This window comes from Corvus kubaryi, unplaced genomic scaffold (assembly GCF_017639235.1).
Source record: "Corvus kubaryi isolate FWS band 111438036 unplaced genomic scaffold, C.kubaryi_AGA036_p1.0 37396, whole genome shotgun sequence".
In the NCBI taxonomy this organism is placed as follows: Eukaryota; Metazoa; Chordata; class Aves; order Passeriformes; family Corvidae; genus Corvus; species Corvus kubaryi.
In genome coordinates, this window is record NW_024581135.1 from 4,312,397 (window position 1) to 4,339,480 (window position 27,084).

General features: G+C 40.7%; 1 protein-coding gene and 1 long non-coding RNA gene across 2 annotated transcripts in view; both read left to right on the forward strand.

The window, feature by feature from the left end:
* LRP1B (LDL receptor related protein 1B) overlaps positions 1-27,084 on the forward strand; it is a 639,031-nt gene that overhangs the window by 79,510 nt on the left and 532,437 nt on the right. The window lies entirely within an intron of this gene.
* Positions 2,675-26,698, forward strand: LOC121670486. Its single transcript, XR_006018154.1, has 3 exons — positions 2,675-2,686; positions 12,309-12,313; positions 26,374-26,698. It is a non-coding gene; the product is annotated as an uncharacterized LOC121670486 (long non-coding RNA).

Genomic DNA, 27,084 nt, shown 5'->3' on the forward strand with positions numbered 1-27,084 from the left:
AAGGTGACCTATAAATTGTACCCATAAATTCTTATCATAAATAACCATGTACTTCAAAGTAGGAGTGTGCTGATTTGAACTGAGTTTTTGGAGTATCTGTACTCCCTGAAACACGTATTTCACCCAATTTTCATTAATAATTAATCATGACACACTGGTTCTAGGAGGTTAACAAGAACATAGCAAGTATAATACTCCCAGAATTACAAGCTTGGGGTGAACATGGCATGAAATGTTGGCATCTTTTGCTGCTTTTATCTGTTCTAGCCACTACTTGGGACAGGGATGAATAATGGACAAGTGTTTGTTCTCTGTGCTTCCCTGCTTTTCCTGATTATTTTCCCAAGACAATTTTTTATGTCACTAATGATGGACTCATGTAAGTGAAACTCTACTCTCTATATAGAAATATATAGATACATATATATATGTATAAAATATACATGGGAAGTAATAGTAGAGCCATCTTTATTTAAGTTTTTCCTTTTAAAGGTTTCATCTACTCACTTCAGAACCATCCATCTTTCTGAGATGACAGATTTGTATGTCCTACCAGCACAGTATTCCAGGATTGTCCTTATTACATGTGCCAGGTTTTGCCATGCAGCCTGTGAGCCCCTCCACGCTCACTCGGTAACTCTTTCAGTACCCTAGGATGCTCCTTGTTACTGATGTATTGTCTTTTCAATATGCACTTTGGAGATTTCAGCATGCTAGAAGGTAGAATTGTGGGCTATAGAAGCTCTTAAAAGTCAGATTTTGCCAACCACAGACTTGTCAAAGGCAAGTTTTTAAGGCTAATGAAGGAAGAGTAATGGGATCTCGAACCTCGCAGTGCTTTATATTAATTGCTTGCAAATGCTGACTGCTGGCAACTGTTCCACACTCAAAGCATAATGGACTGGGGAGGCCAAACTTGCATTCCTGCAGTGTAGCAGTTTTTTATAAGGCAGTCAAAATAACTGCAGAGGACATGGAAGTGTCTGTGCCCCCCCAGTGAGGTTTGGGAGATCTGCAGGAGAGCAGCCTTGTACATAACCTCCTGTGTTACACACACTTAAATTAGCTCTTTCTGCATTTTCAGGTGAACTCTGAAGAGATGTAAGATAAGAAAAAGAAGGTCCAATATTCCAGCTTTTCTGCTCTTGGCTCTGAGAGCCATTTGTCTCAATTTGCCAGCGTAGTCATAGATGATACTCACACAAAATACATTTGTTCAAAAAAACAGAGCAGACGAATGGAGTTAAAATTCTAGACTTTACTTACTTTCAATATATTGTCTGTCTTTTTCAGGAGAAAAAAATAAAGATATATTAAAGACAGGGAAGCAGTGCTTATCTAGTCTGATAGATTAAAAAGCATTGGGAGATGAGGCAGGGAAAGGCATGCCAAGCACAGGGAGTCCGAGAGCAACAGTTTGGCTTCATTTGACTTCTTTTTGTTAGACAGTTTCCAAGTTTTCAACTGGCTTCATTAGGCTGAAGTGGTTTATCTTGTTTTGTACATTTCGGCCTACTTTTAGCCTTTCTTTCTTTTTCCTTTTACCCTGAAACTCATGTCCTCCTATAAGCAAAGTGAACATGCAGAAAGGGACAGGCTAGCACTTTAGAATGTGACTCTTTTTGTCTTCCTGACTTTTTCCCAGCTCAAAATGTTTTAGCATTTTGTCTGCAGAGACGCGTTTACACAGGTTTTGCATATGAAGCTGCAGGAGTTTTTAAGAGCTGCTAATGGACTAGTTAAAACTAAAGTAACAACTACTAAGACTTTGGGGAATATCCTGTTTATGAAACATGTTTTCAGCATTTCTCTTTATTCACTGCGAATCATTAGGACACTGCACATGTGCATGTTCCAAAAAGCTGGTATTTATTTGTAGCCCTGTGCTGTGGGGATGATAATGAATGAGCAATCGTAGCTTCTAATAAAAAGACTTGGGACAAAGTACTGGGAACAGTGTGTCTTTAAGAAACCAAATTCCGTTTTCTTGTACTGGTTGTTAGCAAGGGATAATAGAAGAGGGATTCATCATTACACTACATTAGATTAAACCTTGCTTCTCCCTTAGGTGTCAGCGCCCTGGAACTGGGTGGGATAGTTACCAGAATGACTCGCTGTGTTTTCGGTTCCAGCAGTGGGAGGTGAGGTGGTCACCACCACGAGCAGTTGAGGGTTGACTTTGGTGTCCCCAGCAAAGCTGAGGGAAAGTTTTCCAGTTTGAGAGGAGACTTACTTGGCTGAGGCCAATCTCCCTTTTGCAGATATCCTCTGCTGCTGGATAGCTCTGTGGAAGGAGAGTGTTTAATAACACTGCACCAGGATTTTGGGAAGATGTAGAGGCTCGCAGGGTGCTCGTGCAGCACTGGTCGTGGCAGGCTCTCTCCCACAGACATCTCTCCACTGGCACTGAGAGGTGTCCGTGTTAATCAGCTCATCTTTATTTTTATGAACAAAGCCTGACATAGCCTCAGGCTCAAGATTCTAGGCAAGGTTTCAATCAAAACACAGACCACAGTCATTTTTGTGGCCAGTCCACACCCTGTGCTGTGACAGAGGAGCTGTCTCTACGTGTGGCATGGAACATTCATAGAAGACCTTAAAAGCATCCTGCAGACCAAGGCAGACTGAACTGTGGCTCCTGCAGAACTGGCCAAAGATGGATCGAGACACTCTTGTCCTGGTCACCGTGCCCTGTATACGCAGACCATCGCCCTAAAACAAGCTGGGTTGGCCCCGGGCTTACGTGACATTTAAGTGTCCTCATAAATAACAGAAGCTGATTACAATAATTCTTTTTTAAAAAACCATGCAGATCTGTTTTTTCTCCAAAAACACAAGTTTTTTTAGAAGTTGCTAGAAAATGTATGTAAAGTTACTTCTGCTTATACTATTCCATACATAAGCTCATACACAAATTAACTTTGAAAAGATCTGAGCATGTTTTGTTGTTTTACCTAAAATCCGTACTTGAAACCAAGAGGAAATGTTCCTTTCTTTTTGCGTTTAGACAGAAACTAGGTAGGTTTTCACATAAGGCAAGAAAAATTATAATCCTAGCAGAATGATTGAGATAAGCTCATTCACCCTAACTAAAATGTTGTCATTTTCAATAACTTTTCTTATTCTGCATGAAGAAAATCATGTTGAAGTCTCAAAAAATTAAATGAAATTACAGTTGTATAATGAAGCTGAGCTCTTTATGGCTGGTAATAGAGGAGCAAGAATTTAGAGTTTAGTAAATTCATAGTGGTTCGGAAATGTTGTGACAGAAAGAGGGCAATGCAGAGACAATAACAGAAGAACTTTCCATCCTATGACTTTATGCTGCTTATGAACAGATTGCAAGTTCTGGCACAATCTGCAGCAGAAAACATATCTATTTTTCATTTTGCAATTATCAGAAAGATCAGAGGCTTCTATTTTTGCAGATTTTTGCTGGGGGAATTCAGCTAAATTGCTCAAAAGCTGATCCCTGAGTGTTTTTCTAAATCACATGCATATAAACACATCCAGTGGTGACAGCGCTTTGCTCAGGGAGCAGCCTCACCCAGATTCACCATGACAGGAGGACCTTCCCCACTAAGAAGGACCAGCAAAGAGTAGCTCGGAGCATTTCCACGGCTCACTCCAAATTCCTGCACAAGTCCTGGACTCCTCTCTGCCCCTGGCATCGAATTCAGCTGCCTCCTAAATGTGCTGCAGCCTAATCCAGCTGCACTCTGAAAACACTGTGCAGTGAGACTTATGCAATCCTCTCATCCTTTCTGGCTCAAAATTGAGCTGGAAGGCAGAAGTACAGAGAATAATGGCAATGGAGCTTTTCTGAACAGCAGGATATACGTAAATTTGATTCTGGCAAGGAGTCGTGAGCTGTCAGGGTACAATTCACCACATTCCTGTATTTGTTTCAATTTGCTTATGCATAATCTTGTCAAAGTGATTTTTTTCCATTTCTAAGGCTGCTGCATGAATGGGAGCTTCAAAGTAGTGCTCACACGAAGTCAAACATGACTCGGTGCGTTCCATCTGGAAGCAGCAGCTCTAACACACAGAGGGGAAAATGGAAACAAATGAAAACATCCTTCAGAGATGGTGTTTCTTCTGCATCAGGATCACTGGCTGTGTGATGCAAGGGATGATTTCTGAGATATATTCACAGAGAACAGAGAGAGCTTTGATACTGAATATACATGGGCTATGTGATTTTAACACTGCAAGTGCAAGGGGAGCCATGTACTTGGATTGTTCTGTGGGGGTTTTTCATAAATTAGAGCTTCATTATACTAATAAGTGAAGCAGATGCATGGGAGAAGGTGTCCTGTAATGAGTGTAGAAGGCTCTGCTGTACATAACTTAGCAGAGCATTTGAAGTGCTCCTTGACTTTCCCTTTGTGGATGCTCAGCTGCTTAATGTCAGGTATTTTTTTACTCACAAAACAAAGCGAGCTCCTCTGTAGTGCCTCTTGCCTTGTCGTTTCAGAGACTTGCAGCATGACAGAAGGTTCCCTATTCCTTACTTTTGTCATAGCTCCTTCCTAGAGCACTTACACAACTTGGGGACCTCTGATTTCCATCGAGTACCACCAGTCCCCTCTGTGTCCTGCTGAGTGGGCACCAGCCACTTCATCCATCTCCATCCTTTTTCCTACAAGCTTTACAAAGATCAGACAGCAGTCCCCAAATCCTCCCCACCCCAAGCAGAGAGAGCAGGGTTGCCGTGAACCTAAAAAGCACAGATGGTTTAATTCTTAACATCTTGAGAACTTTTATAATATCATTGGGGCTAATAACAGACAAGACCTTACATCCTGGAAAGACTTTCCCTAGATAGCTGCAATAGATAAAAGTTCAGGACAAATAGGAAGAGGAATTCTGCTTCACATCTTTCAGACTAGAAAATGTACATATATTCAATGTGTGAAATTGTGCTGAACACAATTGCAGTGTGTTTTCATGTGCTGAGGCCTCCAGATGGGCTCAGGTTTTGGGAAAGTTGTGGGGTTTTCCTTTTTCCAAGGTACAGAGCATTTGTAAGCATCCTCTAGTAGGAAGGCAGTGTCATCTTCAGCTCCGTATCACCCATCCCCAGACTGAAATAGTGAGGTATTCAGCATTGTTGATAAGTAATTTCTCTTTTACTTCTTTCTTTGTGCAGGTTCAAATAGTATTTACTGCTTCTCTAAACCAAGGTGCTCATAGGAAATCTAAACCTCTGCTGGGTTTTTTGCGCAGCATAAAACAATATCTGCAACAAACTTCTTCAGCATTACCTGCCTGAAAGCCTGGAACCAAGTCAGCCCCAGGGCTGACATGACAATCTCTCTGTGTTCCTCCACCTGGAAGTTTCTCTGTGTCTGACTGATTCGTGGCAGAGCTGCTCCCAAGGATAGTTTTTCCAGGCTATTTTTTGGCCCATGTCAGCTGGCAGCTTCATAAGAAGCAGGACAGGCCTGGAGGGAGCAAAGGCTGAACCCCAAGCAGGCAGGTAACCAGAGTGAGAAAAACAGGAGACGATGGCATGGATGGTATTCCTCATCCAAAGCATTCAGTCACTATGTATGACAATCCTTATCTTAAATCCCCGTCCCAAACCCAGCATCTTTTGTCCTGGCACATGGGACCTTCAGAGCCCTCCACTCCTGCTCTGAACATGGCTGGAATTGGTCTCTCTGGTGCCCACCAAAACTAAGGGATGTCCAAACATCAGAGAGAAAAGTGGTGATGCTGTTGGATGAGTGCCACTTATGATGAGATTTCAGAAGTAGATTCCTTGTGAGCAGGAGGCAGCACAGCCTTGTAGATGCATGTGAGAGCTGGTACTAGAGCCAAGCCCAGCTCAGAGCTTGCAACTTGGGAAAAAGTTTTGTCTAATGGGGGAAAAAAGCTGTAGCAATCAGCACTGCAAAGTGCTGACTGGAAGAATAAACATTAAAGAGATAAAGCAGACCAGAAGGCAAAAGCAATCAGATTTGTAAAAGAGAGCAGATTCTGATTTTATCTTATGGAAATAAATGCAATAAAAGCTTTCTAACTGGAGTTGTATAAAGTTGCAAATTTTTTTATGCAACAGGAGAAAAATTGATGGCAGTGGTTCCTTTAATATTTTATGGAAATGCTTCAGCAAATAAATTGAAGTGTTTTTTTTTATTTGCAAACAGAAGGTAAATGGGACAACTGAAGCTTTTTTTTTCTAAATATGTTTTTTTCTATTAGATGGCTTCACCCTATGGTTGAATAGCTTCTGCAGATAGATTTTAGATACAATTTAAACATCATGAGCCAAGCCATCCCTGACTGTCCAGGACTGAATGTGTTAGGGGCTAGAAATGCTTGCTGTTGTTTCACCACAGAGCTGGACTGAGCTCCTGAGCGTGGGCCATCACTCAGACCTGATGGCCAGCACTCAGATCCTCTCTTGGTTACACTAATGCAAACTGAAGTAGAATAAAAGTGCCAGAGGAACTGCAGCACATAGAGGCGTAGATGGCTTTTTCTTTGAAAAGCAAGGGAGCCAGCACAATGCATTAAAGCAGACATCTCCTTTTATCTGATAGCGGGGAAAAAAATTAACCCAACTAAAAATAGTCAGGGCATTTTGCCCTATGATCTCTTTTCATCCTATGGATCAATATGCCCTGAGCTTGCATCCCATACATAAGCAGCTTTCATGGGTGAGATGACCTTGCTATGCAATAGATGGATCTTTAATCAACAGACCATGGTACAGTAGTGAGAGTAGGGTAGAAGGTAACTGAGTTTATAAATAACTGAATTCAATTAAATTCAAACTAAGATAAATCAGAAAATGTTTCTCCAAAACCTCAAGACTTAAACATCGAGAAGGCATTTCAGTGCAGTGCCATGGGAGAACTCTGTTAATTGTAGAAGCATTTTACCTAAAATTGGCGGTTGTTCAGCAGCTATTCAGGATTTGGACTCCATGATCCTTGTGGGACCCTTACAACTCAGGATATTCTGTGGTTCTGTAACTACTGAAGGAGGGGAACAGGACATAAAAAAACACCTTCCTTTCCAAATTTACCACTGACAGGTGGAAGCTGGAAGGGCAAGAGGAGCACACAGGGATTGTGATGCAATGAGAAACTTAGGGCTGGCCTTGAAACAGCTCTTCACACTAAGTACTTGTGTTATTTTAATGTGCAAAGAAGGTTTGTACAGTTTTTATCCCTAAAATTAGTGATAACTGGGGGCATCTCTTTTTCTCTGGAGGTCCATCTCTTGGTGGTTCTTTCATCAGTAAAGTCCTGTGCATGGTGTCCCTAATGAGTCGTCAGGGGAGCACCGGAACTGCCGTGCATGATTTTGTACTTTGGTCATTTGGTTGTCTGCAAAGAGAGTTGTATTTGGTTTTAAAATTAAGAGTGATCTTATATATTTTGAGATTTTATTATGAAAATGCAGACTAGGTCCTAAATTAACAGAAAGATTAAACATTATTTTATTCCCTTGTTATTTTTATTTCTTCATAGTTAGGAAATAATTTTCTTTAGTAACTTTTTTTTTTGTTCCGAAAGTTCATAGCAGCTATCAAGTTCTTTGTGTAAGAAACAGAAGATCAAGATGCTTGTGCTTGTGTGCAACGTGTGGGATACATAAAGGTACCTGCAGGTGAAAACCCTTCATGCATGTTTTTCCTTCCTCTCTGCAGGACTGCACCAAGTTAGGGCAGCAAGTAAAAAAACATTTGAAGTGGGGAAAAATCTGAGTGTAATAAATACAAAAATTCTGCTGCAAGATGTGTTCAGTTCTAAATCACATCTGGAGTATTCCAGGGCTGCTTTGTGAGGAAATACTGATGGTTGAAAAAGGGGAGATGTACTTCTCACACCGAGGCTGCCCCAAGGTGTGCTGCAGAAACAGTCCCAGCGTCTGCAGTGCCATTGATGCTCCAGCATCCATCCCTGAGCTGAATTTCTGTGGTTTCCATGCTGCTGGAGAGTCAGAAACTCCTTGTGATTCTCAGAGCATGACCCAGCCTGCCTGGGGAGGGGGACTCATCATTAACCCAGGCCATTAGGATGGCCAATTCAGTCCAGTCTGATGGGTGTTCTGTCACACTTGCTTAATTTAATTTCTTCCCTAATATAAACTTTTATTAAAACTTCAATTTACAGTTTTCATATTAGTTTTAAGTACAGTTCAAGGAAAAGATGTAAAGAATTAGAATTAGGTGCAATCTTTCGTGTCCTGATTTGATTTCTGCCAACAGCAGAGTTGCAAAGGAGAAAAAACATCCGTGGAAGCACAGAATGCAAATTGCTCAGCATGCACAGAGTCCTGACACAAGCTGGGTGTTAATTTATTTAAAGCTCATGATACTGTAATGAATTCAGGGTTTGCTTGGCTTTGAGGGAGAAACTGTGCATATATCAGGTAGCAGTAGGATATAACATTCAACTGCTTATTCTGGCCTCTGCTGTTGTGGATGAAGCCCACGCTGCTTCCTCCTTCACCCTTTGAAAACAACAGCAGAGCTCCTCAGGAGCGGGCTCAAATCCTTATAGAACTGTGCCCTGGAAGGAAGGAAAGAAGGAAAGGAGTCCATTATGTGGGTGAAACAGCATCCCTTCAGTCGGGCACACTGTGTCTGTTCGATTGGGTGAATCACAAACTCCGAGGAGGAGAGGCTGAGCCATTTAAATTTTATAGCCATATAAATTATAGATGGAAATCACTTCTGGAATAGGGCGAATTACAATTGCCGTGTTCAGACCGACCATTCGTATGGCAGCTGATGGTTAAGTTTTGTGAGATGGTGATCACTGGTAATAGTCGCTAGTAATAATTTTATTTAAATTTCAACAGTGCCCAGAGACTTCAGTTTAGCTTAGAGCCATCGTGGAAGTCTTTGCACAAACACCTGACAAGAGACCTTTGCGGCATTTTAGAGCAGGAGATAATATTTCTTGTTATTCTTATTTCAGAGATTTAGAGAGATCAAACAATTTGGGAAGTGGCTCCTGGGTAGTCTGAGGCAGAGCACTGCACTGCTGTTAGTAAGCATAGAGGAAATCCAGTTGACACTTTGTTGACTGCATTTGAACTATTCTGCCATTTTAAGTCAAGCCTTTTCAACTTTCTCTTTTTGGAAATATTTGGTGTTACAGTTCAATTAACGAAAAACTTCTCTTCAAGTCCCTTGACAGCTTTTTCCCCATGTTTGCAAAGTTCCGTAGATACTAGTTCATAACCACTATTCAAAGAAAACCTCCTCTTACTTCATATGCCTGTCTTATGGTTTGTTTTTTTTTTCCTAGCGTTATCTGTGAGTTCAGTACATAAATACTGAAGTTTTCAACCCCAAGTCCATATAAGCAGAACAGGAGAATAATAAATATAACATTAAATTATGCATGGCATAATAGTGTGCTTACCACTTTCATGTTCACCAAGTAAAGTAGAGGAAAACAATTTGTGTCTAAACAAGGGCAGCATTTTTTACATTGTGGAGGTCACTGGAACACATTGTTCTCATTAGATACACAGCAACTTGGGGAAGGAGTAGAATCCTAGATAAGCGCAAACAAATCTCTAATGGATAGTCTGGGAATGTGTCAGCTGATTTGTAAAATGTAAATGTTTTATGAGTAAGAGGGTTTTAAAGCTGATTTTGATTAATGAAATGCAATCTACTTATTCCTTCAGCAGTCAGCCTACAAACATCTAACCAACTAATTAGTCTGTTTAGGTAAAGTATTAAATCTGCCTTTTGTTTAAAAATAGGGAAAAGAAAAACAGACCTGCTCCGGAAGGAACGTGCGGTAAGGAAAAAACCTTCATTGGTGTGAATGACCTGATTAGAAAAATGCAGTAATTATATAAAATTTTGCAGGACTTTGTAGTTCTAAACATACTGACAATTTCGATCTCAGAAGTTAAATTATTACGTGGAAAAAATGGGGGTAAACAAAAATGGTATCTTTATATTTTGAAGACTTTTGCAGACTGAGGCAAGGATGATTTTGTGAAATCAGCCGAGGTCATGAATTTCACAGCCAGTTTAGCCATCACTGAGGTAGACAAGGTCAGAAAGTCTAAGGAGTCCTTTCTTGTTTATGGGTTTAATTTGCATCCGTGCCCTCAGTATGATCAGTTATGGGTCTTGCACGCTATAACATTTGTGAATTGGATTCCTGGTGCACTGGAGAAGATGCTTCTGACTACAACTTGCTGAAAGCCTTTGACACAGAGATTACCTGTGCAGGACCACTGGTTTTGATTGCTCATGGTATTCTCAATGGGAAGCATTAAAATGGATTGGACAGGTTTTGTTTGTTCTGGTTTTACCATTCTGCCTAGCTCTGTTGTATCTTGGCTGTCCCATTAAAACAAGCAGACTAATTCCAAACATTCAGCTCCAGCATATTCCCCTCACAGGCATCCAGTCACAAGACTGAAAACTGCAGGTGATTAACACCAGTGCCCGAATAAACCACCTACCCTTGGGTATAATATTTACAAACCTCTATTAATAAATGAACAGTCTGAAGAAAAGAGGTAATGCCACACCTTCTCCCTGTAGCCATGTCCATCAAATCTGACAACTGGAGAGCAGAGATGCTTTAAAAGGCAGCCAAGATGATACCTTAGCAGGGTTAAGAGAAGGGAGAGTGACAAAGACAGTTGGAGAAGGCAAATGGAGGCTCATCTCATTCCCAAGAACTCTTTAGTTCTCTGAAATAATGCACTGGTTGAGCTGTTCCATTGCAGTCCATGACAGTGCCCTCTGAACCAGAGCTTGGAATAGGGCCTGAGGTTGGAAAGGTCAGACATGTGTAAGAGCATTCCTCAGTGCTCAAACAGCATTGGAGCTGTTAAAGCACTTCAGAAAGGTTCTATTTCATCTCATATGTGTTTGGCCACTGGTGATGAATCGTAGTTCTCCTACTTCGCTGAGCCGTGGGTAAGTTTTGCTGTCTGCATGACACCACCTCTGCTGCAGAAGGAAGGCTCAGTCTTTCATCAGTGCTAGAGGCTTTTTCTGCTGAGAATTTTCTCTGATTCCATTTCACATCATCTCAAAAATAATCTAATTTTTTTTCTTAACAATATCTATTTTCTTTGTCAGTATTTTTTTCAGATATGTTTCAGATCCATCTCTTTCCTCTGTCCTCTTATTTCCCATTAATTCTCACAATAACGTGCATTGATTGTTCTGATCTGGTAGTGCCAAGATCACCATGGCGGTGCATCAACTATTTCCCTTAGGAAAGGCATTACTTCTTCCAGGAAGAGAAGAAAATAAGAAAAAAAGATATATCTCCATTATATTTCTAAAACAATCTAAATTATCTGCTTCAGTACATGTGTAGACAGCACAGTGGAGCAAAGTCAAACCTGTTTTCTCTTGTTTCAGAGATTTTCCATTATTGCACATCTTGATCATTTCTTTAAGTGAAGAAACTCCTGCAAGAAAACATCACACACAATCGCTCTATTTCTCCATTTTGTGTGATCAGAAAGATTTGGTACATAAGCACCATTTCATCCTGAAACTGTACTAATCCACATATTATAAGTGTTTCCTCAATCCTGCTTAGGATGACTTTGGTAAAAGATCCTCTGGCTGTTACTCAACATGCTTATTCTGCTAATATTTTCATGATTATCCCATTCTCTCTCTTTTGGATGAGAATTAGGATTTATTCTTCAGCTACTCTGGAACCTTCTCACCCTTTCAAATACCCCAGGGGGGTCTTTCCTGATTCTGTTACTGTTGCTCCACAGCTCTAGCTGTGAAAGGTCAGGCAAAGCTGCTTAGCAAATAAGTGAGCTTTAGGGGGGAAAAAAAAAAAAATTGCTGGATTCACCAGGCTTTTATGTTTGACACATCAGTGTCACATGTCATCTTGCTGGGGTCTCCAGTTCCTTGGCTTTCCTACAGTGTCTGCATCAGCAAAAAGATGTTGTCAACCAAAAAGTGGCACAAGCCATGGATCTTGCCCTTTGCTTTCTATTGATGCATTTGTGAAGTCTTTTAGTGGGGTTTGTTATGTTTGTTGTGAGATGCTTTTGGCACTTGTCCAGTTTAATACCCTCTGAGCATTCAAAAGACAGCAGCTTTACATCAGGAGAGGTTTATAACAAGTACAAGGAGTGAAATGTTGCCATCTTTCCACAGCGGTGGGCAAGTCCTTGAACCAGGACAATGCCTGGAAGTCATTAGTGGGGATGGAAGTGGGAAAGCTGCTGGTTTCATTCCGAGCTTTCTGGCACGATGATATTACAAAGCCTCTGGCCACTGCCCCAACAACCTACAGTGTTTTGGCATTTGTATGGTCAAACAGAGCAAGTGATGCTGCCCAGAAATGCAGTGTTGTCCTGTGCTGATATGGAAATATGGGAAGCCCAGGAATATACATGGAAACACAGAACAATCAAGGTCCATATGAAAATTGAATCCCAGCCAGCACACCTTGGTTGGTGGAGGTCCTATCTGAAACATGGGGATGAAGGAGCCTCCACTGTGAGGCCAGAGTTAGTTCATGTTGCTGCTTCATCACTAAAACTGCTGAACACATTCATCACTGGGACACATTTGTTTTAAAAAATGGACCAATACTTTTTGCCACGACACCGTTAGCCCATTTTCAAAAGTCAGAATGCTTGTACATTCTGTTAATGTGTTACTGGAATAAAATCATGCTGCACATTTAGGTCTGGCTTATGTGGAGAGCAGCCAATACTTGTAGCATTGATTACGAGGTCTATGCCTAAGTAGTTCTCTTCCTGATTTATGAGCCAGGCATTATCATTCATTGAGTGACAGAGAAAGTTACTAGATTTGTTAATTGGACAATGAGCCACACTTCCATTCTCCTCTTCCAGTGTTTTTCATTAGAAAGAGACATATCTAACATTTAATGAAATGCTTAAATAAATAAATAGATACAGAAGTGGTGAATATAAACCCTTTGGTTGTTTCAAGGCTAGTGTACAGTGTATTTATTAATTAGTCTGGCAAAGTGTAATTAAAGGGCTGTAAACTCCATGAGGAAGTTAACCAGCCTTGTAATAAATACCGATTTATAGGTACAGTAGGTCAGCTGGTATTAAGTAAAGAGGTAACGTGCATAGAAACTCATTTTAAGCAAGGAGACAATATAAATAAGTTATCATCATGAAAAATACAGCTGACCTGGCAGATTCAAAGGCAGCAGATTGCAATGTTTTCACAAGTTCATGTAGCTTTTTATCTCCTAGCAACTGTATGTCATTTACATATTTTGCCACATCAAACATCTTGAAGAGATTTTCTGATGGCTGGTGTCGGAAAAGAGTCATTGTAGTGTAGTTCCTGGAAGACTGTTGTTTTTCATAACTGTGCTTAATGTCTTGATGGGAGGCTCTGACGTGACATAAAAGGTGTCAGTGTAGGAATTTGATATTACAAGCACTTTCAGATTGTTTTTTGTGATGTTTACAAAAACACTGGGGTCCGAGTTCAAGAAGTGGCACATCTGCAGATGACATCAGTCTCGGAGACACAAGCATAAAGGATACACATATAGATATATATAAAAATAAAGTTATATATCCACTTCCTATATTAAAAAAAAAAAGTGAAGAATTTTCTTCATTAAGATTTTTCCTCATTAGTTCTGCTCATTACTTGTCTTATGGCTGCTTCAATTAACACATGAGGCTCCCAGCAATGGCAAGGGAAGGAGTCTGGGGCCGTGCTCTGGCACACTTAGTAATGTTTCTGCCTGAGGGGTCAGATATGAATTTGAATGTTATTATTTGTACAGAAAATCTTTTGTTCTTGTACCACTAATGGTAGTAGGTGGTGAAATTTCAGAAACCAGGACAAACCCCAGGAAAATACTGGATGTAGAAGTAGGACCAAAATACATGAGGCGGACTGAGCATTTGGTGTTGTATCAGCTGTCCAGTCTTCCCTTTGCTGTAGGTGGGGAGCAGAATGACTCCCTAAAGGATCTGAGCTGCTGTGGTGAAGCAAGGGCAGGATAAAACCTCTCTCACTGCAGCACATTAAAAACTATTTGAGTTCATTTGAGGCTCATCATCTGAGCCCATGAAATCACAAGCACTCTGCTCACTTAAAGATAAATCTGACACAAGCGGCACTTGATGGCCAAAACTCAACTTCGCTCACAAAGAGAAATGTTAAAGAATTTGAAAGTAGATCTTGTGTTTCCAGAAGTTTTTCTGATGACTGAGGGCTGTAATCCTGGGCAAAGGGAACAGGAGAGGGAAGACAACAGTAGCAAAGCTGGTTGGTATCACCTGTAGAGAGCCAAGGACACAACTCGGGGTTCAGCTTCACGGAGTGAAATGCAGTTATTTAAATGCTGAGCTCTGGCTTTTCTCTCATTGGAAAGCTGGGCTGTCCTGCTGGAAATCACCCCAGGCTGATTTTCTGGCACAGTCTCTCAGAATCGCTCCTCACGTGCTCTGTAACCTAACAGTGAGCCCACAATGTGAGCATGGCACCTGTTCTGCCATTAGGAGTTCAGCTGTGGTTGCAATAAATCACTCTTTGGCCCCACCAATTTTCTATCAATGTAATTGATTGTGTGCTCGTTTCTCTCTCCCAGCAATTCCGTGTAATCAGTTATAGCACCCCAGGCACAGCAGTTGCTTTGGGAAATTTGTGAAATGACAGAGACCTCATGCAAGCTGTACAAAATTACCAATTATGGAACTACACAATCTTTTCTGGGATGCCATAAAGTGTCGTTATTTACCCTAAAAGAGAATGTCTAAACAGATCGGTTTCTCATCAAATGCTGTTGCTCAGGGATCTGAAGAATATGGAAATGCCTGAGTTTAAATCGTCTGTATGCCTGAAACAGCATAAGAAATTAGTTTCTTGAGCTATTTTTATGGGTTTTTTCCTAGCTTACAGCTAAATCGTGTATTATGGTGAATCATTAACTACTGACTTTTATAGCTAATCCTTATATAGCCCATTTTTACCTTTGATGATATTTTTGAGATACAAGATTGTATAGACCACAGATGTGCATCAGATAATGCAATTACCTGTTTCCAGCATGTCCCCATGTTTAGTCTTTCACTGGAGAAAGTACAGCAAGAGGCTGACCTTTATTTGTAGTGTGCTTGTGCTGTCCTTTGATTCCTTCCACAGCCTCCCCTTCATGGGGAGTGATTTTCCCATCATTTGGGAGAGATGCGCAATTCAATTCCTGCTACACATAAAATCCCCACCAGTTTGCATGGACAGGAATAGCTCCATCTGCAATGCCAAGCACTCTGCATTCCCTCCCTGTCACCAGGGAGGGGACAAATCAGCTCAAACTGATTCCTGTGAGGATAAGATTGGAGGGACAAACCTGTTTGCTCGCTACATTTCAATTGAGAACAAGTCAGGCCTTTAAACTCCAATACAAGTTCTTCTGTAATTTCTTTGTACGGAAATGCAGATAATCAAATCTTTTTCTTGCCAGAGACAATGTAATTTTATGCTTTGATTTATTCTGAAGCATTCGATTTATAGTTATCCCTAGCCCTGAAGAGTCCTGTTGGAATTGAATAAAGCAGCGGGTAACATCCCAATTAGAGTTTTCTGCAGGGAAATAGGATAAATAAAGGAAACTCTGGCAAAAAATAGATCCTTGATGAAACCTGGGGCCCATAGGTGTTTTAGCACAGGTAACTCTTGGTGACAGTGACAAAATACAGATAAAACTGAGGATGTAAAGAGAAAAATACATGGATTTAACTGTGTGTGTATGACTCAAACTATGGAGAGATGCAGAAGCCTCCATTGGGTCCACGTGAAGTCCAGCAGAAAATGCCTGGCATGGCCACAGGTTGAAGACAGGGTCTCCTTCTGAAATGGTTAGATAAAATAAGAAAATACTTTTGGAGAGCAGGAGAGAGACAGATGATGGAGGGTGGCAGCTTCATACCTGGAAGTGGGAAACAAGGGCAGATGGGGCACAGCTTGGTCTGGTGCTCTCAGACTTCAGATTGCTGTGGACCTGCCTGAGCTGTGGAAGGCACTTAATAATAACAAAAATAATAATAAGATGCTTTAGGCAAGGAGGTTCATGCTAAAGATGGACAATGTAGCATCCCTGCAGTGGAGCAGGGCAGCAGTGAGGGGGAGCAATGACTGGTAGGACCATTGGTACTTTGCATGACACAGCCATCAGGGGGGCCAAGGGCATTTAGAAGAGTTAATTTTGGCTTGTCACACATCAGTCAGGTATCCAAATCCTGCTTAAATTTCTCCTTTGAATCTGTCTTCTGCATAGAAAAGTAAAAAGACCAAAAAAAGTGTGCAGAAAGATATAGCGGGGTTTTTGATTGCTCCTTCTCAGGAACCTTTCAGCATTACTTACGACTCAATTCATCTTTGTTCTTACATTCAGAAAGGCTTCACAATATTTTGTTTTTTAAGGAAAGTGAAAAGACCCTGTTAAGGTTCAGACAGGTGTACATTAATACTGAGTGATTTGATTTAGACTGACATTTTGAGATGCTTCAGTTAAACTTCAGCTTTCAGAAACAAAATTATTTGTTTCCATTTTTCAAAGAAACTATGGCAAACTATTTACCTGGAAATGTTACAAGTATCTCTTCTTTCAGCTGAGTTTCTGAGGTTCATGTCTGGGGGATCAGATTTAATCTGAGTCTGTACATAGGATGATATCTTTGTACCTCCTTCTCTGTGTCAATACCATCATGGTAGTCAGGGAGCCAAGGAAATGATCTGTTTAAGTCCATCCAAAAAAGATAAAAAAGAAAAAGAAAAAATAATACTACAAAAAAAGAGAGAAGTTTCAGTTGGGAGGGCTGCTGGATGTAGCTGCTTGCAGAGGACAGGAGTCTGGAGCTGGAGGCAGGGGCAGAGCAGGGTCATTGCAGGGATCCGGATTGGTGTGGGGTCAGGGATGTGGGGTGAGTTATGCTGAGTTCACATCACCTGTGTGTACAGAGATGCTAACTCACCTGTTTGTTGGTCTCCAAGTCTTGCTGGGCGACTTCTCAAAAAGATAATAACTGGGCCTAAATTATTGACGCATGCTGAAGGTGAAGTTTTAATCTTTTTTAGGTGGCGGATGTAAAACTAATGAAGAAGGTGAGTTTTGAGCTTAATTTAAAGACAAGCATCTTCAGCACTTGTGCTGCCCTGTAAAGGTAAGGCAGGCAGCTCATTCTACACACAGATGCAGGAGCAAGGCTGGGAGTATTATGCAGTAGATGGTGGGTAATGATGCTTCAAGGGAGTGAATATAACATTTTTGAATTTTTCACAGCTCTCCTTTTTGTTCTTTGTGGACAGGAAAACAATTGCACCTGCAAAGCTCAGTGGTGAGGCTCTAGGATAAAGTGACATATTGAATGCCTTTTCTCATGAGGAGGTTGAAGCCTTGTGGGTAAACTTTTAAATAAACAGAAGATTTATTCACGGTAGTTGGGTGCTTTTCTTCCAAACTGAAGGCATCCTTTTAATAAAAATTATCTAGTTCCTTCTTCCCCCAGGGGCTCTGAGGGTGTGTGTCCGCAGGGGCGAGCGCTGGGAGCGCGTTCCCGCTGGCTTTGGATGCCTCACAAGTCTCTCTGTGTGTGCCTTAATAGTCCTCTGAGGGAACTGAAGTCTCATTTTGTCTGACTCTGAATTTAAATCCAGGTCACAGAGATGTTAAATAGCAAATGACACATTTACTGTGCCGCCCAGCTGCCTTCTGTAATGCAGCAGGAATGCTTTCTGAGCAGGGACAGTATGCCAATATTAACTTATATACGGGTTTTATTGTGGAAGCTAACATTAAAAAATAAGGAAAAAAATCAAGGGATGCTGTTCACATTTAAATAGCTACTTATTCCTTTTGCACCTTCTCTCCTGAAGTGCTAATGCACTTCCCTGACCAAAGAATTCCTAAAACAGTAATTCTTTTCAATGCAGACCTTTATATTTATGTTTATTACTTAAAAAAAAAAAAAAAAAAAAAAAAATCCCCAAACCATTCTGGTTACCAGGTCACCAGAAATCAAAATGACACTGTCAATATGCTATTCTAACTTCTGTGCTTAGTTAAAAACCCAAATTACCTCTTCGGTTTATGGTCCTGTCTGTAATATTCTCCTTTTGTGAGGGCACATACTTCATTTCTCTGGGAGGAAAGTGGTTTGTCAGAGGCTGTTGCATTATTGCAGCCTTACAAGCAAACAATGAAGTTGGACACCTGCATTCTGCACAAAAAGGCTTTGATCAGGCAGATGGAGAATGTGCTCCTGGGCATCAAAAAGGCTCATCAGAAGATAGAAAAGATGGGGATATTGGGGTATTTGCTACACAGATGTCCTTTCTGGAATAGCGTTGCAGAATACATACTCAAACAGCAGCTAAATGGACTTCTGACCAATAGATGTAGACAAAAAAGTGGTTTTCTTCATTAGCCTGGTTTGTTCCTACTGAGAAGGTCAGTTTATCTGCAGGTCCTTCTCTGGCAGTGAGTTTGTTCAAAGCAGGTAGGTTTATTTATTTTTTGTTGGTTTTGCTTCTGGTGTTTTTTGGTTTTTTTTGTATTTGTTTTAGGGATCTAGCTCTGCTAGTGCTTTCTCAGGTGCCACTCTTTGTTTTCCCTGAGTTCATGATGCTGTGGAACAGCTTTTTGGGTTCATGACCTCAGGTTTGCTTCAATTCTGGGACAAGCACAAGCTAACAATAATTAGGCTTGTCCTCTGTTTTTTCCTCTGCACACGTGTCAGTGATTTTAATTTAAAAATTAATCTCATATTGCAGGTTACCCTCTTCTGAATCCCTCTGCCTTCTAAGACCGTTACCCCAAGATCTAAGTTAAAACTTTATTTTTCCAGTCAGCAGTTGCATGGGTTCACCGCTTTCTTCTTTCTTGGGTGTTCTAATTGCCACGTTTCAGAAGCACAGATTTGTTCTGAAATCTTTATTAAGCACTGAGACTGCTGTCTTATAAACCTAATGTAGATAAATGTGTGCTAAGAAAAAAAACCCAGAAAAACCCCCAAGTCCAGTACTGTTCTGCCATCTGTTGATTATGTTTTGCTGTGCTGTAGTGAATCAGTACCTAGTTCTAATCCTTGAATCTAAATAAAATTTCAGTTTACTTCTGATTTCCTGAAATCCAAAACTACTGTGTTTAATTTATAAATTGCTTCTTATATATTCTGCTCATGGCTGGTGAATATAATTAACATTTTATTGCGAAAAACCTGTACCTATAAATATCAAGGCCATGACACACATTATTAATTAAAAAAAATGACGAGGGTTGTTGGTTTTGCAAATATATAAATAGCTTTCCAAAATGTGCCATAAATCTTTGCCTCCCCTTTCTAATGAGTATAAATATATTTATTTTGTGTTTATTGGGAAGGGGATGTGGGAATACTGCAGTAGTATTTAAATATCGCAGTAGGATCAAGTTCATGAGACCTGGAATCACTGGTCAGTATTGAACAGCCTTTCCCATGCACACAGCTGAAGGACTTTGGCATTAAAATACAATTTCTAACCTAGGACTAAGGCAGTCTGGCAGCTCTCTCTTTTCACTGTTCATTACTTCCCCACACAAGCCAGTTTGGATCTCATGTGATCGTCGCTCTGCTCACAGGTTGGAAAATAAAACAACCCACTTCAAGAAATTTGAGAAAGTAAAGGCAAGAATAATCTGTGCAGGTTGGGTTATAATCTGACCTCTTGGAGTGACTTTTTGAAAACCTTATTTTGCCTGTGGTGCAAGTCAGTTGTTAGCCCTGCTCCTCTTCTCTAGAGTCTCCTGGTTATTTTGAGTTTATTTAGGATTGTCGTCTTGCCCTTTTTTCCAAGGCCTGAATCCCAGTATCTGTAGGAATTCCCTGGCAACTGAAAGGAGTTTACCTCCTATGGCTCATTTTTTCATAATTAAATAAACACACGAGATTTAAACACAGAGACACAATTTTGAGCTTATCAAACAAGCAACAGAAGTCCCTTAAACACAACTAGGTTTTTAATTACCCACTTACTATTGATCTCAGGCTTCAGTAATGTGCAGCAGCAGCAGCAGCAGCAGCACATTCTTCTGCTGGGTAAGGATGTAAATTTGTGAATGTGAAACATTTTCAAGTGTCTGACTCTTGTTCCTGGAGCTGCATTTTCCTGTTTTCTCCCTGGCAAGGATTTCTGATGGATTTTCTTATTTTCTTGGCTAGATGGCAGATCCTTGAAACCTTTCTTATCTGGCATGCACAAACAAGGCTTTTTTTCAGTATGAAATATTCATAGAATAAAACACTTACAAAGATGTTAAATTTAGTCCTGGTCCAAACCTGTCCAATTTCATTTAACCCCATAAGGGTGGAATTTTCCTGGGAGTTTCCATAGAGCTGTGAGTCAGAAATAAAGTAATAAGCTTCAAAATTGTTGCTCATAATTTACCCCTAAAGAGCTAAAACCCTGCTCTAAGGGGCTTCCTTAGAAAGAATTGCAGGTAAACATGACAGGCTTGGCTTGAGCAATGCAAAGTTTTAGCTTGTTTTCTAATGTACCCAACACCCAGTTTTCTGAGTATTATCATGCTGAACTAGATTTGGCCATGAACAAGCCCAGATCAACTGGGAATTTGATTAGGACAAGAAAATTAATTGTTCCTGGGATTTAGAGTTGATTTGAGCCCACTAAAGAGAGGGTAGCCCTATATTTCACCTTGATTAAAGAAAAACATTCCAGTCAGGTATTACACAATTACAGCAAAAGTGACATCATGATTTATTGTGTCAAACCATTTCTTTCTTCTTATAGCACCACAAAGGTCAGTGACAAAACAAGTCTGCTGAGTAAGATCAAGAAAGAAACTGGTAGTGTGAATAAAAGCCAGGAATGTCATTTTTAATTTTCAATGTCCCTGCTTTTGTGGCAGGGAGCCAGACCATAACATTTCACTTGCTTTTAAAAAAAATTCTATTCACTGCTTTTTTCAAAGAAGTCCACTTGAACACCCTGGAGAGTGGGGGTCAGGCTAGAAAAAATATTTGCAAACTTTTTTTAATGACACTACCTGATCTGATGGGATTCCTAGTAATTTTTTTTTTTAATGCAGTTTTGTGGCAAAAAGGGGGAAGAGGTTGCTTAGAAAACCTTGCAGTAGCACATGTTGGCACTGCCCTGGACTGTCATGGAAACTGTTTCTAATTCTTCCAACTTGTAGTGCAATTGGAAAGCAGGAAGAACACCAGCCACCTGTGCTAAAAGAATTTGTAAATCCATATTATTTATAAATTAAGAGTGTAAATAGCAGAGGAAATGAATGGCAAGCATCCAGCAGTCGAAGATACTTGTGCATCTTGTATTGAGTTTCTTCTGAACCGAATTGCTCAGTTTTTAAGACTATTAGTAGTGTGACTTTAACATAGTCTTAGTGACACAGAATTACACAAGACTTTCGATCCTTAAGTAAGTAACTGTGATTACTTTGAAACTTTGATTACTTTTGTACATTTCTGATGGTAAATGTGATTAATGTGGCGATGCCGTCTTTGGGGTGGAGATCAGCTCTGTTTTCCTGCCTCTTTTTTCCAAGCTTCCAAATTGTTTTATAAAGTGGCACCTTTCCATGCCAGACAGTAGAGCATGGTAAGCACATACACCAAAGATCTGGGAGGTCAGTAGTCATTTTTCAGCTGACTTCAGGGATCTTTAATGTGCTTGACAGTATTTAGCCAAGTTTTCAAACGCTGTTGTTCCTGCAGGTCAGGCTCAGAAGCTGCAATGCAGGAAGACTGAAACAAGTCAAATAAGCCAATTGTTCTGTAAAAACAAGCAATCAGCAAAGTTCTAGAAAATCCCATTTTGGCAAGAAAACACTGCAGCTTTGTTCTTTGGTGTTATGATGTTATGGAGAGCCCTCAGCAGAGCTATAAATTTGTGTTACATGAATGTTTATCTCCAGACCTCTGTGCATGTAGTTTATAATTTGAAACACAATCTATGCTCTTTTCTCAGGCATTTGTTGCTTTGCCTCTCACATCTTGGTGTATTTTACAGGAGGTCTCCATTTCCTACAGGCTTAGGTGATTCAGATAAATTAAAACAAGCATCTCTACAGACAGTGTTATTTCAGTTCATGTGACATATTCCACTTCACCGCAGATTGCCTGTGGTGCACAAATCTGTTACTCGTGGTAACAAGTTCCCTGTGTCCACGACTTTAATCTGTTTTTAAAAAATGGATTTAAACCACGGTAAAAATGATTTATGAGGTTTACAAAGTCTTTCCACTAGTTTAGCTAGATTAATTTAAAATCATGCTAAGTCAAATAACAGCTTGGGGTAGATAAGGCCTTATTCTTTCCCTATCTTTCTCTTTCACATGTCCCTTGTTCTTATAATCTCTTATGACTGTGTATATTGCATGACATATTTTGGTATAATTTAACAACAAGAACTGTTGAGCTTTTCCCTGGAAGCTGCAGGAGATGGCCAGATTTTTGGAAGAAGATAGTTACAGCTTGCTGTTGTAAAAATAGTACTTATAGTACCTCAAGCTCATGGAAACTGCCCACATGCCCAGTCAGCTAAATGTCTAGGAAATGTCTCAGTCTTTGAAATCCACAACACAGTGATTTAATTTATGTCCATGTTTGGATAACTGGCTGAAACCTGACTGACTTCAGCAATACAACGTTTGGGAAGGAAAATAGGTTGGCTTCATAATGTTGCTGCACAAGTCCCATGATGTGTGGGTGGAAATTTGATGTACAAATTTCACACTTCTCGGGATATTTGCACATGGAGTTTGTCTAGTTGGTGCATGTGTGATGGGAAGAATGTTGTGGGACAGGTAACTATTGGATTGCTCCTATAGTGGAAATAAAGAAAGGGCTATGAAATTACTGTCAACTGAACGTAGACAATTTCTAGTTAAGCATAGCAAAAGGAGGTAATTTTGGAAGAAATCTTAACATCAAGTAGTTGTATATAGTGATGTCAGTGCTGAAGAGAGTTGATTGCACCAGCTTCCAGCCCATTCTGTTCACACCCTGCTTCTTTGGCCTGGCTCTTAATCCTGCTGCTTAATCCTGCTGCTGTCCCACAAGGTGGAGCTGAAGGCTGGGAGTGGCCTCACACCATATTTGAAAGGCATCTTTGGATTCAAAAATGCTGATGAAAGAGACTTTAATTTAGCTCAGCTGGAAGTGCTGAGGACAGGCTCTGCCTGCTGAATCCCACCAGCTGGGTTCACCTTGCAGGGGATACCTGAGAGGTGCTTTGTGGGTTTGAGGCAGGTACTGCACGGTGCCTGGGAACGGGGGATTGAAAGTAGGCAATAGTGAGGATTATGTAAGGAAAGTGGGAAGGATGAACAGGTAAGATTGGGAATCTGGCATTGCATTAATTGTGTGGTACCAGGGAGTAGGATGGATTAGCATCCCTGGATTAGCATCCCTGCCTTTTTTTCAGGCTTCTGAAAACAGGCTGTGATGCCCTTAGCGAAAATGAACAAAATAATACCCAAACTATCCTCCAAGGAGTCAAACACTATTCAAGCAAATACTGAGAAAAAACAAGTTCAGAAAACTTCTGTGAAAAATGTGACTCTTTCCCAGGAACAAAAAAACCCAGCAAAACTAACAAACTTTGCAAAACTTCTTAAATGTTGCTCCACCTCCAGGCTGCCTGGGTGGGATTCAATACGAGACTAACCTAACTATCAGCATCTACGTGCAGCCAATGTGTCTCATCTGCTGTACCAGGGGAGACTTGATCGATGAAGCCATAGAGCCCTGGGGAGTGGCTGGGCTCTGGCTTCCCATCATGTTACTCTGCAGATTCCTGTGTCTCCACGTGCTGGATCTCCAGTGGCGATGGATTTTAGGCATCTGGCTCACAGACAGGCTTATGAATTCCAACATGGAAATGTAATGTTCGTGTCCTGCAGCTTTCTTGCCATGACCTCAGCCAGCCATGCTATTTTGGAGCTTATAAACTTTTAACTCCATCTTAATGAAGTTGAGCTAGTAGAAAGTCCCATATAAATAATTTAATAATATGTCTGGATGAAATGGCTGCTATCTAACTGCTAGAAATAACAGAAGTGATTAAATTAAATTCAATATACACATTAGCCAGTGAACCATAAAAGAATGAAGAGTGTGGTCTAAAGAGTTGTCTCTTTTCCTCCCACAGCTTTATAATTATATCTTCAGGGAAATGCCACAGCTCAGCACTTAACGATCTGCCATCAGAGACATTTACGAGGGGATTTTCAGGGAAGGAGAGAGTTGAAGGTGTCTTTTGTACCAAAAAAAGCAGTCATTGAATACTCTTGGCAATCACCTGCTGAGAGGAGCATTGATCCATATATTTACATATCATGTGAAGTTAATAATTCTGAGTTTTTCCTCAAAGAAAATCCACAACAAGGTCATGATCTCTCAGGAATTGTTTGGAAAATAGAGCATAAATCTTGAACAATGTCAGTCTGTCACTGCCCTACAGCAGATTTGTGTGGTTTGAGAGAGTGCAGCTAATCAGTTCAGGACACTGATTGTGTTCCATGAGGGTGGCTCTGGCAAACTCAGCCCCTTTTCAACACTGATACACAGGGTACACTGGGAAAGGGGGAGACATTTGCAGTGTAGGAAGCAGTGGAATGAAGTATTCACGAAGAATTAACAGATGGCACGGAGTAAACAAATGGAGAAATAAGCAAAATACTTTTCCTACTGCCAGACTGTAAATCAAATTGAAATACCCTGTGTTGCTGTAGCTGGTACAGATATTGCTGTTAGGTATTACTGTTACCTTGGATGTAGAAACTAAAAGTTTGTATGACAACTAATCTCTTAAAGGCTCAGCATGAAAAACTTCCAACTGAAACACATATTTAGTTTCCCAAATGGACAAGGAAAAGTCCAGGCTGTTGAGTGTTTCTTAGACATTTCAAAACATGGCTTTCATAACTACTCATCTCTTTGAGCAGATTAGATTGTCCAAATGGATTCTGAGATGCAGGAAAAGATCAAGTACCCTTAAGAAGAAAAAGACAAACTTAAACAGACCTGTGAGTGCATTTATTTGACTCACTGAAATGTTCAATAAGAGTTGAAGAAGTCTCTTCGATTAAGTTGCATGCACGCCTAATCTAGTGAGACAGGGATTTGCAAGGGGATATTGTCAGACTCCGAGTGAGGTGGTAACAACATCCACTGCTTTGTCATTTATAGTGGCTGTTTATCACTTGCATTTGTCCTAGCATAGGCGGTCAAAGACGTAAATCACACTCATGGCTACTTGGAGCAAAAATCAAAATACAATTTATTATTACATTTTATCCGTTTTTAAGGTGTTAGCTCCCGCTGACCTCGTTCACGGACTGGAGCCTCACAGAGTAGTTCAGCTGCTTGTGTGAGAGATGCTCTTTTCTTTTGAGCATCCTCTGCTGCAGGCCGTGAGCAGGAGAGTCCCTCATCACTGCTGGGATTTTGCAAAGAGGGAATTACCAAAAAAAGCTGGTTTAATTTCAAGCTCCATTAGACACAATGTTTGCCAAATGGAAGAAGACCAAATTGGTTGGAAATCTTGTCCTGAAACCTCTATGTTGGTATTAAAAATCAGAAAGAGTAGGTAGTAATAAACGGAAATCATGTAATGTATCATCTGAATCACTCCCTTTAAATCGCTTTGAGTCTTTTAAATTTTTTTTTCTTGTGAAAATGTAAAGTACTTACTCTGGGACTGTTGATTACAGAACTGTAGTACCAGTCTGGGATTTCCAGAACTAGGTTGTTGAAATCAGTATTTGAATGACTTGAAGGTAATTAGGCCATGTATAAATACATATATATATATATATATATATATATATATATATGTGTGTGTGTGTGTGTACATACATACATTTTCCTTGAGTTTTCTTTATCCTTCTTTTGAAATGTTCAAAATGCATGCATGGCACTGTATGATGTGAACACTGCAATTGCAGGAAGGAAATAGTATAATTAATGAGTAAAGATGATTTTAATCCAATCCATTATTTTTACCACAAATTTTCAATTGCAATGTTTTGTTCCTCAGTCTGCATACTGAAGTGGTTGTCTTCACACAGAGCCTTTCCCCCAGGAAAATCTACGTTCAGACATCATCAGATGAGCTGCCACTGTGATGTTGATGTGTTATTCCTCCTGCAAACGTTGTGTTGTCAGCGATGCTGGGGGTGAAGGGCTCCCGCTGAGGCACCAAGTGCTGGGTCCTTGAGTAGGTCAAAGGGTGTTTGACAATTTCACATTTATATTCAAATGACAAAGTGATGCTCAAGTTTTTAGGGTCCGGCAAAAGTCATCTGCTTGTTCTACGTCCAGCTCAAGTATTTGTAGGGGAAGTTGTTGTTGGAAGAGGTTGAACATGAGCCAGCTGTGGCCAAAAGGGCCAGTGGCACCTGGCTTGTAGCAGCAGTAGTGTGGCCAGCAGGACCAGGGCAGTGATGGTGCTCCTTTGCTGGGCACTGGTGAGGCCACACCTCAAGTCCTGGGTCGGTTTTGGCCCCTCACTTCAGGAAAGACATTGAAGGGCTGGAGCATGTCCAGAGAAGGGATTGGAGCTGGTGAAGGGTCTGGAGCACCAGGAGCAGCTGAGGGAGCTGAGGAGGCTCAGCCAAGAGAAAAGGTGGCTCAGGGGTACCTTACCACTCTCTACAGCTCCCAAAAATGAGATTGTAGTGAGGTGAGGTCAGTGTCTTCTCCCAGGTAACAAGCACTAGGACAGGAGTAAATGGCCTCAAGTTGTGCTGGGGGCAGTTCAGTTTTGGTAGTAGGGAAAATTTCTTGTCTGAAAGGTTTTCAGACATTGGAATGGGCTTTCCAGGGAAGCAGCAGAGTCACCATCCCTGGAGGTGTAAAAAAGATGTGTGGATGTTGCACTTTGGGAGCATGGTTTAGTGCTAGGCTTGGCAGTGCTGGAGGAATGGTTGGACTCGATCCTAGGCGGCTTTTCCAGCCTAAGTGATTCTGTGATTCTGTGTTCAGTAGTCAGTGTAAGAAGTATCTCTCTGACTGTACTAAGAAGCGGGTCAGGTCTCTGCTCTGATGTATGGGTTCAACTGATCCAGC